The sequence below is a fragment of the Tyto alba genome, unplaced genomic scaffold, assembly GCF_018691265.1.
Source record: "Tyto alba isolate M040663 unplaced genomic scaffold, T.alba_DEE_v4.0 Super-Scaffold_40, whole genome shotgun sequence".
NCBI lineage: Eukaryota > Metazoa > Chordata > Aves > Strigiformes > Tytonidae > Tyto > Tyto alba.
In genome coordinates, this window is record NW_024881316.1 from 877,693 (window position 1) to 896,363 (window position 18,671).

The window sequence follows — 18,671 nt, forward strand, 5'->3', positions numbered from 1 at the left end:
ATGGCAGTCAGAGGCTGCTGCCAACTTTGGGGGTTCCAGGGCCCCATGGCCTCAGGCATCCAGCCAAGGCTGGGTGGGGCAGGTGGCATGGGGACCAGGGGGACAAGTGTGGCACGAGATTAGGCTCACAGGAGGAGGATGGGACAGGTGGGAGGGGAGATAGCATGCGGGTCCTGCTTGGGAACCGCACATGCGAGGACTGATAGCTGTTGAAGTGTCTTGGTGGAAAACCAGTTTCTATCTCTGAGTTTCTCTTCTGGGGCCACCACCTGTGCTTCTGGCAGCAGGAGGGTGGAGAGGCTCAAAACTGACACTTGGCCAAGAAGTCTGTGGGATACGGCAGAGAAATCCTCAGGGGAAAGGGACATTTAGCTGATCACTTCCCAACAGAAGGGCCTGCATTCCATAATGCCTTATTAAATAGGGTGGAGGGCATGCCACTGTAGGCACTGATTTTAACTGGGGGAAGTTAGCCAGCTCCCCCACTCAGTTCACACATCCACCTGTGTCTACAGTTCTCTCGTACTTTGAGTTTTGTACATTAATTTTGTGCGAATGAACCGAGCAGGAGTGGTGCTTTCCCTGGGAGGTTGTGCTCTGAGCAAGGCTTAGCACATGCCCGGGGTGCGTGGTGTTAGAGGCCATCGTGTGCGGGCGGCTGGGCTGTGAGTGGGGTACAAGGGTCCCCGGGTTTGCTTCAGGCACCGCTGGCTGTTGCAGCGCCCGGGCTGAACGTGGACGTGTGCAGTGAGATGCGGGGGTCTGTGCACTTTCTCTGGTGTGGCACAGACCCGTGCTCAGATATGCAAAATCCAGGAGTAAAATGCTTAAACGCAGGAAAGGTACTTCAGCATTTTGGCATAATTAAGATTTCAGATGAGAGGGGTCAGAAGAATTAAATTCTGCCCCATCCATTTCTAAGTACATCTCCTTTGTTCAGACCCTTATTATTACCTTATTCCAGGTGCTAAATTCAACCCATCTGTAACATTTCTAGAGCAGCTTTGTTCTGAGACTCTTGGCACATGGGTGGTGTCTGAGATGAGGCTAGACCAAAAAGAAATGTGTGGGCTCTGTCTGTGTACAGGTATGTTAGACAAGCCACCTTTAGGTGGTCTTTCTTCAACCATGAGCTCATCCAATCTGCCTGTATGATAAATTTGACCTTTAAGTTAGTCTTGAAATGCTGCACATGTGTCTACAGAGGACTGTCAATTATAGTGGAGAAGAAACAGAGAAGCCTTTTGTTAGCTTATGGATGAAGTGATCAGCATAAAATGTTCAATTTCTGTTAACCTTCAAGAGGAAAAGTTAGCAGATTCTTGACTCACTGAAATAGAGAGAATCCGAGTTTTTCAACTTTATTTTGCAGCTTACGGCCCAGGAAAGTATTACAGGTCAGAAGTGCCAGCACTGTTGGAGGGCAGGCACCACGGCCAACTCTGTAGATGGTTGTTCTAGGCTGCATCTGGACTGTACAAAGCTGCTTCACAATATCCGTTTCTCACAGAAAGACTCAGCGGAACATGAACAAAGAGAGACACTTTTAAAAAGAGTGAGGCATTATTATTTTTTTTTTTCCATTCCTTTGGCTGTAGCGGTTTGCTCTGAAGTGGTGTGCTTGTGTCCCTTTGAGCAGCCATACCTGGTAAGAGGTCCACAAACCATTTGTACTTACTCTCAGCATCGCATCTCCTGACCTTAGCAGACCTTTGAATACAGCCGCCAGTTCACGTTGGCCACAAACTTGCTATTTAGTGTGAGGTATTGTTCAAGCTTTAGCCTATGTTAGGAAAAAGGTGGCTGAGGTAGCTAGACCAGGAAGCTGTGTCTTCAGACTCAGACATAACTTGAAGCAGCAAAAAACAAGAGTGCTCCTTGCCAGTGTAGCTAGAATGGAGTGAGTCGTACTGGCAATGAGCTCTTGACAGGTAACTGTTACCCGGGCTTCTTGCTTGTACAAAAACATCATTAAAAATAATTATATCCACAACCGACATTACTGACACCACAAATGCTTCAATATCCAGCCTTAGAAAAACAGAGAATGTAAAAAAGTCGTAGAATGAAAAAAAGAAAAAAATACTTATTTTCAAAGAAAGGCTTGTGGGGATAAAAAATTAGGAAGACCATTGCTGACAGCAGTTGGGAAACACTGAAGACTTCAGACACGGATCGAGGAATGATTGAAGGGCATGAAGGTGGATCAGGTGCCCCCCATGGCAACATATCATTTAAAGGGTAGCATTTTGTTAGGCCTTTTCACATGCTGCCTTATTTGCCGCTCCTGTACGCTCACATCTCTTGTCATTTTCTCTGCACGCAGAGAGAAGCCCACTCGGACGCACAGTCCACGAGACAGGTAATGTGGGAGCCGGCCCTCCGCTCCTCACACATGCATTATTGTGGGAAAATCAAACCGCGAGAGGCTCCCGCTAACATGTTGTCATCCCTAAGGCTCTTTCTCAAGAAGGGAACAAAGCTTTGGTGAGGTAAGGTGAGGAGATAGTGGAAAAGCAAAGATATTCAGGCAGGAGCTTTGAGAGGCTAGAGATGTAGCAAGAGGGTCTCAGCTAAGTTCCCCAAGACCCTCGAATGCAGGGCACTTTCTGCAGACAACCTGTCGCCTTGATGTCCTCTAGTGAAAAACAAAGTGAAATGGGCTCACCCTGAAGTGCTGGTTATGGATGAGATAGAGTAAGGGAAGCAAGGCTTTGTATTTGTAATACTCCAGGGTAACTTCTCACCCTACTCTATGGTAAGCTAGTTAGCACTGATCATTTGGTGACAACAAGGTAGCCCACCTTACCCAGACTGAAGAGCAAACACAACTCGGCTGCAAAGTAAAGACCCCCTGTAGATCCACACCTGACTGTCCTCTGCACTACCTTCTCCTTCTAGCTGTAGTCTTAGAGGTGGAAACTTCAGAGCAGACACCTGAGGGTAGCTGCCTTCCCCAGGAAGGGACTTTGATATCTCCTAGCTCTGAAAGCCACTATAATTTTATAACTGCTCAGGCACAGTGTAGTTTTGACTTAAATTGTGGCTTTTCCATAGGAGTCTGCTAGGCTGAGTGACAGTGCATAGCAAAAAATTCTGTATAAACGAGACAGTCTCGCCATAAATTTTGCTTAACAGATGCACGCTGAGGTTGATAATGCAGTTTGATACTGCAAGGATGACTCTCAAGAGGAGTGTGAATGACAATGGGTTTCATTTAATGAATAAAAAAGGACTAAGGTTTTTGTTTCAGTTTGGGGTTTTTTTGTCTCTTATGAATTATCTTCTAAGCACTGACTTTTCTCCAGGACTTTTTCATCCATGAACTGGTTAATGACGTACAAGCCTGGATAGCCTTAAGTAAGAGGAGCCTATAGAGATTTAAAATAAAGTGCTGGTAAAGTATGAATTTTCTACTGAAACAACAAATGTGACACGAGAGGCTGCCCAGACACCAGGCCTGTCGTTCACAGCAGAGGCTTGAAAAGGCTTAACCTTGTTCTTCTGGAGAGGAAGACGTCAGTAGCAGCATCCTCTGCCACTCCCCAGGGATGGCCTCCCAGCTGGCCATGTCAACGCAGCGTGCCTCCATCTTTTGCTTTGGAGATCAGAGGTAGAGTACACCAGTATTTCTTAATTGGCACTTTCTAACCAACTGTTGTGGTTTGAGCTCAGAGGGTGACTGAGCACCATGCAGCTGCTTACTCCCCCCTTCTCCCCCAGCACTGAGAAGGAGAAAATAAAGAAAAAGGTTCTGAATTTGAGATAAGGACAGGAAGGGATGACTCACTGATTACAGTCATAGGCAAAAGACAGACTCCTTAGGGGAAGAAAAAAATAAATTTAATACAGAAAGTGACAACACCACCACTTAATAGACAGGGTAGGACAGTGAGAAGCATTACCAGATCTTGAGAACACCTTCCCCCCACCCCTCCCTTCTTCCCGGGCTCAGCTCTGCTCCCGATATCTCTACCTCCTCCCCCAGCGGCGCAGGGGCAGGGGATGGGGGGGGGGCAGTCATTGCTGCTGCTTCTGCCATCTGTGGTGGGGGGAGCTTCTGGAACTTCTTCCCCCTGCTCCAGCATGGTCCCCCTCTCACGGTAGACATTCCTTCACAAACTTTCTCCGACATGAGTCCCTCCCACAGGCCACAGCCCTCCCCGAGCTGCTCCGGCGTGGGACACCCCTGCATGCTGCAATCCTCCCAGCGCTGAACTACAACAATGGGTGCTACTTCTTCCCACGAGGTCCTGGCCTCCTTTGTGCGTAGTCACCTGAGACAGCACAGGGCCCCCAACAGACCACAGGTTGGCATCTGCCCCACTGTAGACCTCCATGGGTGGCAGGGGGGGGCCGGCCCCTGCCGTCTCCCCACAGGATACAGGGGGGTCTCTGCTCCGGCACACCTCCCCCCTCCTTTCTTCCTCCATTCCTCCACTGACTTCAGTGTTCACACAGATGTCACAACTCCTCCTCACAACTCCAACTCTTCCTTACCAGGTCCCTTCTTAAATACATTATCCCAGAGGCGCAGCTGATGGGCTCAGCCTCGGTGCAGAGGTGGAGCTGACTTGGAGCCGGGGAAGCTTTGAGAAACTTCTCCCAGGGGGCTACAGCAGTGGCCCCCTCCCCTGCCACCAAAAACCCCGCCACTCACTCAAACCCAGGACACCGATGCTGCCCTTTTCCAAGGTGGTTACAAACAGAAGAAGGATCCACTGTCCATGCAGCAGATGAAGCTTCAGGGACGTCCCACATGACACATGAATACCAGAGCAGGGTGCCGGCATCTGCCGTGCTTGGCTCCCAAAAACATCATCCCCCATCCTCCTGCCTTGGCACCTCGCTGCACCAGCCACGGGGTCTTACAGGGCTTGAAGTGGCCCCCAGGGTGCGAAGCAGAGCCGAAGGCTGACCCTCGTGTGGTGCCACGCACCCCGGGGGTGGGCAGCAGCCTCAGCGTCCATCAGGGTGTGTGAAGCAGGGCGGCACACACAGCTCGTCCCCACTGCCGCAACGCTCCTCCCCAGCAAGGGCAGCACTTGGGAACTGCCCTGTGCTTGGAACTCCAGCAAAACCAAGGGTTTAAGGTATCACCTAAAAAAGAGCGAAAACTGAGGGGGGGAGGAATTCTGAACAGGATCGTATTTGTCTTGGAAAGATTTTTATGAGCTGTCATATATTTTTACTGTTTTCCCCTCCTTTCACCACATGTCATTCACAGGATACAGAGATCTTTAAACCTGCATGGCATAATGTAACATTAAAAGAATGTTACAACAGTTACCCTCATTTAGACCAATTGTTTCTACTGAATTGAGACATTTTATCTAATTTTTCCAGATTAAATCGGTTCCCTGATATGTCATCAAAGCATCAGACAATAAAAGCAGGAGACGCTTTGTTCTAGTGATTAAATGTTGTGGCACATGCAAAACTACTGGTGTCATTAGTATGAAAAGAAAATCCAAGTGCAAAAATAAAAAAATCCAAACCAGACTTTCTGAATTTTGTCAGACAATTCCAAAGTTTTTAAAAGATGTAAACAGCAGTTAAAAAAAAAAAAAATTGTTGCTTTGCTAATGGAATTTTCTATGTTTTGTGTTTACATGACAAAAGTATTTTCATTTCAAAAAATTCCGCAGGCAGAGCCAGTGGGAAAAAAGCTCTGTGGGCTGGGTCGGGCAAACAGAGAAGCGATGAGACACTGGAGAAGTCTCTGGCAGTGGGATGAATCTGTGCCCCAGCAAGAGCGGTATCTAATCCATCTGGCTTGGGCTCCACTGCACCCAAGAAGTCCTCCTTTTGAACAGGGAGATGCCAGTCATGATGACTCCACCAGAAACAGAGGTAGCCTCCCAGGTTTGCTTATCTTGATCTTCTTGAAAGCACCCCTAACTTCCTTGGCAGCGGTAGCCAAACAAAAGCTGCAAAATACTGTTTTCCCTGGTCTGGTTGAACTTGCAACTCAGCATATGTGGTGGGGAGCTCCCAAAATAGTTCTCGGTTGCCTCACCAGTCTCGGCAGCGGCTCAAAAAGCCTTTTGTCTTCTGGGACAACTTGGAGAAGCTGAAAATGTTTGGACTTATTTTGAAAATACTCTGAAAGATAAGAATGATCTATTCCAAGGCCCGGGTGAACTGAAGGCCACAGCCAAGGCATTGCACAACACGACTGAGCAGGTTCAGCACAAAACCCGCACAGGATTTGATCCGCTCGTCATCGCTGCTGCTGCCCCTGCCTAAATTCAGGTCAAAGCTGAGGCCCTTCCACCTGGCACCTCACCGGGCCAAACGCTCTCATCGTTTGTCCTAAATACCTGTGGGGCGATGCCAACGAGGTGGAGGACACGGGTCCCTCCCTGCCAGAGCACTGTTGGAGAAGCCTTCGGAAAAATCAAGCAAAACAGCTCCATTTCGGAGGAGAAGTCGTAATTGCTGCAGGACAAGCGTGCTCTCACTCTGGGAAGGCTAACCTGCACTTCAACCCAGCCAAAGGCTGTTTTCTGACTGGATCTTGTAATATTCAGGCTATCTCTAGTTAGGACAAAGCCTGAATAGCTCTTGCTATGTTAAACAAGGGGTCTCCCCAAGCGGTTCTTTATACCGCAGTACTTCAGCGCAACGCTCCCGTGGGCTCTGCACGGGCAACACCGCCGTCATGCCCCCGGAGTCATGGGAAACTACTCCCTGCTGTGTGAAAAGGCTTCTCTTGCTTGAAAATATCATTTGCTCTTGAAAAATGACTCCAAAAAAAAAAAAAACATACACATCTGTGGCTTCCCATCAGGGTGGGAGAAGAGTGCTTTGTCGACACGTCTCATGTTTCTGAGCACGCTCTCCTGTGCCTTGGCCAGAGCCCTCGGTGTAACTTTCTGCTGAGTCAGGCTGCTGGTTTTCGTATCCCAAATCCCAAACGGATGGTTTCAAGCACTCCAGGCGTTTTTCAAAGACAATTTGAAACCCAGCCAAGCCCACGGGGCGGGGTGTAACTCTTCTCCAGACCGATTTGCAGTTGGGCTGGTTGTCTCCCAGGATAGGTGAGCTGGGCTGCGGCTGCAGCCGCCATCCCAGGGGATAACCCCCACCACCCCCCAAAATCAAGCAAACTTGGTGTTTTTTGGCAGCAGTAGATGATCCCACTGGGGGGGTTATCTGACAACCAAAACTACGCCGGCTTGGCTAAAGGGTTGAAGTGCAGAGGCCCATGTAAATATGCATTTACAGACTCCAGTGGACGCAGGATCAGACCCCCTCCCCGGCCCCAAACCCCTCACCTGCTGCTTGGCAGTCGCTCTTTCTCCAGGCCCTGTGTTTAGATGCCTGTCCACCACACAGTAAAACAGAGCGAAAGCAAATGTGCAATGTAGAGATCCATTATGCTTTATTTACATGCGTCACCATCTCTTTTACAAACTAGATTACAATTTAAAATGGAATACACAAGGCAATATCTACTAACACCAAGTGGAGTAAGCACTGCGTCTCTACTTCGTTTGGAAAGGGGCAGGTTTTGCTCCAAAACAAACTTCCTTCCAACCTCTGTGTAGTAAAGTAGTATATTCCTCCAGGGCAGCATCTTTTTCCTTTTTTTTTTTTTTAAATATAAAATCCTCAGTAAGACTGCAACATGAGAGTGTCTGCTTTCAAAAGAAAGTACAAGATAGCCCAAATGAAAAGTATAAACTGTTCAGCTCTTCGGTATGTAGACGGCCATGCACGATAAGGCTGTGGATTTAATATTCTTCCAATTTACATGGCTTGAAACAAAAACAGATAAAACAGTTTTACAGATACTGTATACATATTTTTTCCAATCATGCAACTTTTTTTAAAAAAAAGTTAAACATGTGAAGCCAAATGTACAATCCATTTTTTCCAACCCATAGTAACAAAATGTATCTGGTCCCCCTTCGCATCTGTTGGCAATTCCTAAGGTATATCGTGTACTAGAAACACTTACAGGACACTGATTGCCAAGCAATGACATCATTTCAGAGAAATATATGACCTAAAAGGTAACTTTTTGAAGCGGTGACACAAAAATTTCTGGAGTTAAGCAGTGGTCAACTGTCCAATTACTCTCAAGAGAAAACTTTTTTACAGAATCATTAAATCAAGCCCCAAACCTGTGACTAGGAACTGCATAAATGTCAGCTTTTTAGACCTTTTGTTTAGACCAAGTCTTTAAATGATAACTATGTAATTGTTCTGGACTTTTATCTGTTTACACAGTTTCAGAAGGAAAACTTCCAGGCATAACCATGGTCAGAGACTCAAAGGCCAAGCTTTCAAAAGGTAGGCTCCCAAAATTAGCCATTCAAGTCTGTATTTTGACACCTAAATATGTGGCCCTTTGAATTCAGTGAGATTTATTTAACGCCTCTGGAGAGGAGGGCATTTGCTGGGCACCTCAGCAGGCGTAGAGTGTGGTGACCTTCCTCTGGTCCTGGGGGGACCTGGCACCTCTCCTTCCTTTGAGAAGCGACAAGGGCAGAGCAGCTTGCCCTCCACAACCACACTGGAGTCCCCGCCGTTCGGTGCCTGACACCAGGCATTTCCATTTGAAAATTTTGGCCCCAAAAATGAGCAACAGAAACCAAACCAATCCAAAGAGGTTGGCCAAGTCCACCCCTCTTCGGTGAGTGCTGGGATTTCTCCAAAGCAGGTGCCCAAGGTGTCCCAGCCACACCAATGGAAATGCTTTCCTTGACATGGCTGGGAGGCAGGTTAAGCCTTTCAGCCGCTAATGCTTATTTTTAAAAAAACACTTCTCTGCCATTGACGGGTTGTCTCTACATCAAGTGTCTTTCCTCCATTTTCTGAACAGAGCAGACCATAGTTTTCGTTCTCATTTCTGCCAGCGGGAGCTAGCTCCGCTGAACTCAGGGGGGCTAGGCTGCTGTAGCAGAGCAGAAGTTGTCACCATTTGGTGTAGGCTAATGGGCTTTCCCTTGCCTTTGACAAGAATTGCATCCATACCAAGAGAAAAAAAAAAAAAATGGATTTTGGTCACCTTGGCCATACCATCAAGTCAGGCCTTACTGGTACTGTCAGCGACCTGGTTGGTGGTCTTTGGGCAGGCATGCCGGCTCTCACTGGAGGCTCACCCATGCAGGGGGGGGCCAAATGCTGCACCCCGGCACGGGGAGCCACCGAGTGAGCTCTGCTGGCGCCCGAAACCGCGGGGCAGGGGGACAAGCCCAGCTGCAGGGCAGCAGCCGTGAAGGAGCCTCAGGGAAAGGAGCACCAGGGGAAAGTCCTTCAGCATACACCCGCAAGTCGGTGTGCACTGGAAAGCTGAGAGCTAATGCTACACACTCAGAGGAGGCTGGTGACAAAGCTCTCCATCGATTTTGGTAATGGGTGCCTGTAACGGGACTCCGATGCGCCAAGCAACCTCTAGCCCAGGTGACCCCTGTGCCACACGAGCATCCTGGCTGCTGACAGAGATGGGCAATGAGCATCAGCTAACTCCAATAAATGTGATGAACTAGTCCCCACGCTGACAAATAGACCACCTCAGTGCAAAAAGAAAAGAGAAGAGAAGGTTTTTTAAAAGGCGAATGATAAACCCTTGGCCGCTTGGAAGATTTGATATGCTACAGGGCTGCAAAAACCACAACTGCACAGAGTTTACACAGTCAGAACTGCGGAAGAAACCAAGAGGTGCATCTCTACGAGAGAACAGCGTGAGGGCTACGATACAAAACCAAAAACCTCGATGACAGCAGGAGCTGTTGTTTCACCACTGTCACCTCAGGGACCCGGAAAGGAAGGAGCGAGGAGGGGCCCACAAATGCTTTTGTGTGTGTGTGTGCGCGTGTGTGTGTGCATGACTGTGCACGTGCGGTGCCAGTGGCGAGAGGGAGTCACTCCACATTGCATGGGACACGGGTTGGTGGGAACTCATGCACTGAGACTTTGGGTTAAAATGCTAGTTTGTTTTCCTAACATCCATGCATAATGATCCATTTCTGTACATAATAAAATATATTTATATATTTATATGCATAACGCTTTTATGCAAAGAAAAAAAACTTCATATATCGCTTTGGAGATTTATGTATACACTGTCCTATTCAGAACCTCTTCATACCGAGTTTCTACGTACCATTGGTGTCTTCCCCTCTCTTTTTGTATCCCTCCCCCCACAAGGTGCTAATAAAAAGTAACCAAACTTTCCAGATTATAGAGAGGATCTATACAGCACCATACCTTTTATTCATTGTTATTCTTAATTATTATTCATTTTACAAAAGAAAATCTTAGAAGCAAAATATATAAAACTGCCTTGTCTTTCTGTGTCATTTATCCTGTTACAATCTATGCTCATATGAAAAGCCATTTGTATGATACTGTCACTTTGCCATTCCCTCTCCTGGTTCTTCTGCCACAATGGATTATACATAACGAGAAGGAAAAAAATAATCAAGGATATGTCCAAAACAAAAAAACAAAAGGATCACTGATGCAGTAACACACCCTGCAACAACCTATGCTTCAAATCCCGGCGTTGCCACTGCAAGTCACCCGCCGATGCCCAGCCTCTACGCTTAGCTTTTCTGCGAAGTGGCGTATTTCCCTTAATTTTCACTTTTTTTCCAACACATCTTTACAGGTCGTTACGTTTAACGGGTCTGGTAGCTCAGCTTGTAACTCCTTACCAGCTTGCTGTGGCAGTAGGGGCAGCCTTGCTAACAGAGGGCGGGAGGGGAGCCTGCTCCGGCGGGCAGCCGACGGGCTCCCGCCCCGGTGCCCGTGGGGCATCGGCACCCGCTCTCAGTCCGTCCTCGCGAGCCAAGGGGCGAACGCGCCGGCTTCCCTTGGATTGCCATCAACCCCAGTTTGACGCTTATGGAAAACGGGGGTGTACCATTAAATTTAAGGAAAGAATAAGAAAGAAAGAAGCAAACCAACCCAACAAACAAACAGACCACACACATCACCTCTCTCTGGAATTCAGCCGGTTGATTGGTACAACAAACGCTGTATATTCAGAAAACCCTGATGTCTGAGCAGTGTTGGGTTATGATCATTTCCTTGCACGTGCGCAGTACTTCAGATTCCCCAGGGAGAGAAAGCAAAAATGGTCAAAAATCTAAGGAAATCAAACTGGAGGTTGTAGGGGGGTTGGGTGGGCAGACAGGGGAAACCTCCAAAAAGAAAAGCCAACTTAAAACATCCCATAAACCATTAATATATTGAAACACCACATACTCATTGACAAGTAACTACTGTAAAGGCTACACAGTGTGTTCTCAACAGGATGGTGCTGAACATTGTCTCCACAGCAGGTGCTTGGCCATCCCAGAAAAGGAAGATTTTGCATACTTCAGAATGAGTTCAATTCCAAAAAAAAAAAAAAAAAAAAGAGAGGAGAAAAAAAGAAAAAAAAAAAAAAGAGGATCTTCACTCCAGTAAGGGTCCTATTAACAGTCTGCTTCATTAGGAAAATAATGCAGGGTTCACAAAGGTCGTAAGCTGTAAACAGTATCACTGTCCACTTGCTGACAGCAGATTTGGCAAAGGGTTCTCTCTACATCTCGTGTCAGTTTGAGGGCCTGGAGAGGAAGAAGAAGAAAAGACAGTGAGACTGCTGCATGTAAGAAAAAAACACAACAAAAAAAGGCAACCAAACAAACCTCCAAACCCAAGAAGAGCTTACACTGACAAGCAGTTTTGATTTGTTTGCACCCAGAAGCTTGAAACTTATAGCAAGGCCTAAGTTGCACCACGACCCTGCCTGAAAGTGCTTCTCCCTCAGCAAGGTTTGAGTGTGCTTCTTTGCTGGCTTAGATGCTCCCAAGCAGGAAAGAAAAAAATATCTCTCCAAAGAAAAACAATGGCCAAGTCTGATTTACAGAAACTCAATGCATCGTCTATTTGTTAAGCGCATTTGCAGGTGAAGCACAGAAGGATCCTCCAGCTTTTCTCCATTTTTCACAATCGCACTTTCTCAGCATCACCGAAAGGCTGGACAAATCTTCTGTCAGCACTTGACACCGACCACCACCCTTGAAGGACAGCCGAAGGGTGGCTGCTTAAGGGAAGCAGCAAGGAGCCACGAACTTCAGTTCAGAGTTCAGAGTTCTCCATTTTCCTGATCGTATGACATACCGTCCACGGACTGGGTCTACCCAGCTTTAAGAACGGGATTAGGGTCCAGCTTATTCTGTAGCCATGAAACTTCTCTGTAGAGTGAAAGACACACTGGAAAGACACCTTAGATGCAGCATGGAGGTGACTACGAAGGGACACGGTAAGTAGGTAAACCACTGAAAACAGATGAACATTTCAACCAAGGGGGCCAAGGGGCCAGGTTTTTAAAGGTACTCAGCAGCTTAAAGATATAGACAGGCATCAAGTAGGGTTTTGGAAAGCATGCACATTTAAACATTCCCGTGAAGTCCTTTCACATCTTCAGAAATCCCAGTTGGTAGCCATCTGTGTTGCTGGGCATGTAACTTATGGCTCTGAAATAGCTTCTGAAACCAGGACTTAGTCCGCCACACTACTTAAAACCTCTTGAGGATTTTCCCCAAGATGAACGACTGGTTATTTTTTTATACAGTGCAAGAACAAGGGGACACTTGCTGAAATCAAAAGCCATGGGAGTTGACTACAGGAACATCGTTACTCTTAAAAGATCCTGGTATCAGGCACCCTTATGAAATATGGCAGATTTTGGGGGACTGCTGGATTAATCCAGACCAGCAACTCCTGCAAGGGGGATCACGCAAAGGCTGCCATGAGATGACTCTCCCCTCACCGCTCCCCTTTCCTTTCTAAGGTGCCAGGCACTGATCCCATGATAACGTCTTATTAAAATGATCTATTCCAATAATGCTAAACGACTGATGGAAATGTAATCATTTTGTCTCATGGTTATTAGAGCAACAGCGTGACAGCTGCTCCCTGTGCCATTAGGGGAGAACTTCATTCAGCACAGCTTAGGGAGCAGACAGATTGTGCATTTCACCCAAACAAAATTTGGCTTTAGCCTTAATTATGTGGAGGGGCTTGGGGTAGACTGTTTTGTGAACAAAGGGATTTCCAACTGGATCAACATATTGATTTCTTCATTTTCAAAGGGCAAATTAACGCTAGCCATTCATTAACGTGACTGCCTAGCAATGACTCCATTTGGTAAGTGTGTCCTGATAACTGTAACCAGGTCAGCAGAAGACACCCAGATGGGCCTGGGAGCCCCCAGTAAAACCTGGCCAGTGGCTTGTATGCAGCTCAAACAAGTGCATGCCCTTTTCTCTACTTCCCCTTAAAGCCTTCACACCAGGAAACGGGTGACTTCCCAAAGGGCAACCTCATCCGAAGGCAAGACTCGGGTCCCGCACGCCGCCAGTTATGCTGCACGCTGGCTTAACTTCAGCACGTGTGAGAAGTCTTGATGACTCTGAATGGAGCTATTAATTAAAAGTAAACAAGTACAGAAGCTCCTGAGGAAGCACCAGAGTAGCATTTAACATTTAAATTAAAAATGTATGCAAAATATTATACTATGAAACAGTGACAAGAGAAAAAAATGGAGGATGGATGATGATGAGCATCACTTGTGGAAGTGGCACTGCCCAGTATATTTTCCTGAGGACACCCGTCCTTCAGACAGTGCCAATGTTTAGGAGACAGATGCACAGCTGAGATGAAATCTGCTCATAGCAAAACCAAACCACGCTCCATTTTCACAGCTCTGTTTACATGGACTTTGCAAACGGATTAAAAAATGAAAAGAAGTAGATCAAAGTCTTACCCTGCCTGCTTTCAAATTACCCACCTAAAGTCCGTCACAGACCCACACACTCTCACTTTCTGTCTTGCCACAAAAAACCTCTGTTAACCCCGAGTTAGCATCCTGCTGCTTCATAGCAATGAAAACTGTATCAGGCAGGGAAGCAAGCACTCCAGTTACACCTCCATTTATCAGTGGTCCTCAACCACAACTCCCCGGTGTTCCTCCCTCCCTGCCCCAAAATATCTTCAGCTGCATCCTGAGTCTCCACGAGGTTTTCTACCATTCCCAATGGCCATGGGAAAAGCTTGTCCTCTGGCGTGTCACCCTGCATGTGCAGAGGCAGACAGGGTTTCTCCTCCGGTGAGCCAGGATAACGCTGTCCTCTAAGGGCAACACACAGCTCTCCAGGTAAAGTATTTAGTTCCCACTTTGTCCTTTTTCCTGGCCTTTACTACTGGGTCCTGTTTGGGGGAATAAGAGCAGCAGAAGTATGAGCACAGGGAGTGACGAAAAAAATATATAGAAGAGAGGTCAAGGAGTGATACAAGAGAGGTGAAGACAAGGAGGGATACAAGAGAGGGGAAGTCTAGGAGGGCTAGCGAGTTAGAGCAGTGTTTGCTAACTTACCACAGCAAAGACGCAGGGCCCCCTCTTACATGTGGCATGGTTTCTTGTTTCTTAGGCTGGGGGGAACATCCAAAAAGGGCACTACTGAAAAACATCACCTGCCTGTACTTCTTAAGTCACTCCCTGGAGAATTCAGTTCTCCCTTGAGAAGCTCCTCTGCCAAACCTGAAGCCCATTTTCAGTCATCAGGGAGTAGAAAGGATGGAGAAGCTTTAGACTTTCCCCTGAAGTTTCTTAGACTTCCTTTTCTTAAGACTTTCTTCGGAAGAAAACGAAGGCTTTCTTTTGGAGTGCAGTCTTCACAACTGCATTGATACCTGGGCCCTGTCACACACACACGTGTGCACTGGAAGTAGAGGCAATGCCACTATGGTTGTTTTGATCCCCTGGGTGCAGATGGCTTGAACAAGATACATCTGCTGGACATGAGAAGAAGCCATAGTGCTGTATCAAGCTATAGCTTATGAAACCATATATGCATGCGGTTGGAAAAAATCATGAGTTTAAAACAGCAACAGAAAAAGCACTGAATGAGGGGTAAGGATGAACTCCTGCTTTGTCACATTCCACAGAAATCTTGAACCCTAGGTGCGACATCTGTTTATCCAATGCAGTAGAAGAGTGTAAAACAAAACCCAAATATTTCTGTTTGCTAATTCTTCAGCTTGCAAGCAACTACGTGGGAGATGAGATGCCCCCTTCTTCTGTTTTCTCTGCTCTCCTATCCTCTACCTTGCTACTAACCAGTTATAAATGCTACTCTTGCTTTACTCAAGCTATTGGTTGTGATTCCCCTCCCAGCAACATTTCCTCACATCTGTCTCGCATCATTCTAGCACTTCACCGCATGGCCACCTCCCAAGCCCCACACCAGCCCGTGCATTGTCAGAGCGGCTCTGAAGGATCACCAGCTGCCTGTTGCTTTCTCCCTCCGATTCCCACTGGCGCCAATTACGCAGCACTGGAAATTTCTCCAGAATAGAAAGGTGACGCATCGATGCTCCCCAAGAGCGAGGCACAGATAATGTGCACTGGTGGTAAGTTTATCAGTAAGCTAACATAACAATCAGCCCATACAGTTTTTTGTTAAGAGGAAAGTTATGTGCTCCTTTACATAATTACAGTATGAGAAACAGTACTACCAACACACAGATCCTCTCAGTGGCAACCTACCAAGGACCTTCTAATTTGGCTGGAAGGCTTGTTGAATGGATGACATCTTGAAGTGTATCACCACTCAGAGGTCTGTAAAATAAGTGTTTTCACTGAGTACCACTCCATAATGACTCCCCAGGGACGGGAAATCCCAATAACTACTTTTACTGTCCAGAGACTTGGGATGCAAACGTCTTGAAGGAAACTTGGCCCCTTTATTGACAGATGTGCAATCGTTCTGGTGCCTCCACCCCTTGATTTGCCATCACTGCTTCTACTCCAAAACGGGGGTAGGCTCAAAAAGCAAGACCTGATTACATGTGGTTACAGGTTAATACTCTGCCCAAGGTTTCACAACTCAAGACTGAAGAATACACAGTATGTGTTTAGAAACAAGTAAGGCAGATAACTACTGTAGTCAATCCTTCTATATGACAAATTTGCAGCATGAGATTTTTTCGTTCAAGCAGAATGAAAACTAGGAATCCCAATGCCAATCGGGTATGCCACAGGGACATGCTACAGGCTTCACGTATGCTGCACTAGGATGGCTCTGTGCTGAGAGACAATGCTGAGGTCAGGGTGTGAAGCCCAAGGGGAAAAAAAGAGCTAGCAACTTAACATGCTTTCTTTCCTGAATTTTCAGGCATCTTGCAACTTCACTTTTTAAGTTCTACTCATAAAAATAGATCTTTTTCAGCTCAGAATCGGGGGCAAAGAGTGAGGGAAAAGGATGGAAAGGGGAAGAACGCTGACACAGAGCTAAGACTTACAGGAGCTAAAAAGTTGCTGTGCTGGTACTTGTGCAGGCACGTAAGGCACAGAAGTGTCTCTCTTCCTTCTGTTGCTGCTCTTCCACTCCAAGAAACATTGCAAACCATAGCAGACAACCAAGTATTTTGGAAGTAAATGTAACTAAAGACAGCAGACCACTCTCTCACCTTGTATCAGCTCCCTGGGACAAAAGGCTTGCCCGGAACTGTAGTGAGGTGCCACAACTATTGATATGCGTGTTATTTTGATATACCACTTGTCTATAGAATCATAGAAAAGTCCAGGAGATAAGGAACTCAGCATCATCTGGTTCAACCTCCTGTTGAAGGCAGGCCCTTAGGTTAGGTTACTCAGGGCCCCGTCAAGCCAAGTCTGGAATATTTCCAGCAAGGGAGAGTCCACCACTCCTCTGGGCAGTGCATTTTACCCTCAAAGGTGGGTAAGGTCCCTTCTCCCCATTTTACAGATTAAAAGGAGACACACAGAGAGAAACTGGTCCACCCGTGCTCACGCACTTAAAAGAAAAAGCAGATCAGGGTTTTCCTAATGTATCAGGACCTGATACTGAACACCAAATTCACAGGAAATTCTGCACTCGCTTGCAAGAGGAGCAGGCGTGTGCAGACTCCAGTATGTATGTCACTGTGGTGTTGCCCATACAAGAAGACCATGTGCTGACACACTTGTTTTTACACCGACAGACATGTCAGTGTGCAGTTGTGCTGGCCTTCCAGCACAAGCACTGATTGATGTTACCCAGCTGCTGTTGAGAAACATCACATCTAGGTGGGTTCAATCCTCTGCCCTGGCCAACAGAGAGGAGTTTAGATACTGGGCATCGTCTCTCTAGAAGGTCTCCAGGCCTCTTACGTGTCAAGGGTAAATTTTATCCCCTGCTTTTTGTTCAGGGGCCTCAGGAGTGTGGTGGAAATCCTGTCAGTTATGGGTGACACTGCTATTGACTGAGAGACATCAGCTTGGGTGTTCAACACAGCACCTTTTAGGCAGGCTGGTGCTGGACTAGAGGAAGAAGGCCAAAAATGCTTGCAAAATACATCTTCTGTTAGGGGTAAAGTACATCGTCTGGAATAACGGTGCTTTCTTTGGGCACTCAGGAGCACTGGGAAGGAGACCTCCACTGTGGATCAGAAAAGACCAAAAAGACCTGTGCAAGACCAGAAAAGGATTTTACCTGCACTTTTGAATCTGAAGAATAAGAGCCACCTGTTAAACATACCTGCCTGGCTGGAAACACCCTGAATTACGGGTTTACAGTGCTATGGAAACTTGCTATGTATTTTTTACTCTGAATATCCTCACCGAGTTTCTTTTTCTCTGCCACATACCAAGACTATTTTAAAAACACCCTTCCTGATATGGAGTCTTCCCATTTTCCTCTGCAGTAAGTTGAAAATGATAGGCCAATAATGCCCACACAGGTCACACCAAAGGATTTCCACCACATAGATAGAAGGCAGGACATCTTCTATCTTGACTTACAAGTAGTAGAAAAGGAAAGAGGGAAGGTCCTTCCTCAAAACCTGATTTTCGCTACATTTGTATGAAATAAATTACCCATGAAAACCAGGAGAAGCAGGCAGTACAAGGGAAAAACAATGGGCGAGATACTCAGCTCAGCTGTAAAAGTGCATAAACGCAAGCCATTCTCCACGGCATCATCTGAGAAAAGTGGCTTTTTTCCTGGAGTAACGGCAGACAACCGCAGCTACACAGCAGCCTCCGTTAGCTGAGCTGCATCTCCGCCTGATTACTGCTCAGCAGATGCCCGCTCCAACAACTGCCACCCTGCGTGGTAATTTGAGTGGAAAAGCTGATTAAATAGCCCCCGTAGACTGGCCCAGAGCGGAGCGCTCCCACCACCCAGCCACAGGTACCCGATTTAATTGGGTCAGTGTCCCCACGGACTCGATCGGGGGCCGTGCTGATGGGAGCATCCTGCTGGAGACTCCACGGGCAGAACCCGGAGCCCGGGGTGGCATTGCACGAGCACCCTTCCTTCATCCTCCCACCCCGGACCAGGAGAGAAAGGCCGGCTATTTACACGCAGTACCACTCAAATCTGTGTACTCCTGCTGCCTACGCCGTACCTGCGCTCTTTGGCTGTCATCAGCACAGGACTTAAAACTTCTCCAGCTGTCAGTTCATCACCTTGGCTGAGTGCTGAATTGCTATGAAAAAAGATCTCGACCTTTCCTCAGCTGCATGACACTATGTTTCTAAAATGGATCTCTTATTACGCAGTTCTTCAAGAAAATATGCTTTCAGGGGGGCTATTTAAAAGTCTGGCTCAAAAGAAGGAAATGAAAAAGAAAAACCACCTGTAACCATCCCAGCTATCAGG

The 18,671-nt window shown here is 47.0% G+C and overlaps 1 protein-coding gene across 2 annotated transcripts in view; it reads right to left on the reverse strand.

Moving 5' to 3' along the window:
- Window positions 1–7,363: 7,363 nt before the first annotated feature.
- FOXO3 (forkhead box O3) overlaps window positions 7,364–18,671 on the reverse strand; it is a 95,425-nt gene continuing 84,117 nt past the window's right edge. For both annotated transcript variants that reach the window (XM_042803662.1, XM_042803663.1), the window contains exon 3: window positions 7,364–11,567. The gene's annotated coding sequence lies outside the window, so the exon portion shown is untranslated. The remainder of the gene's footprint in view (window positions 11,568–18,671) is intronic.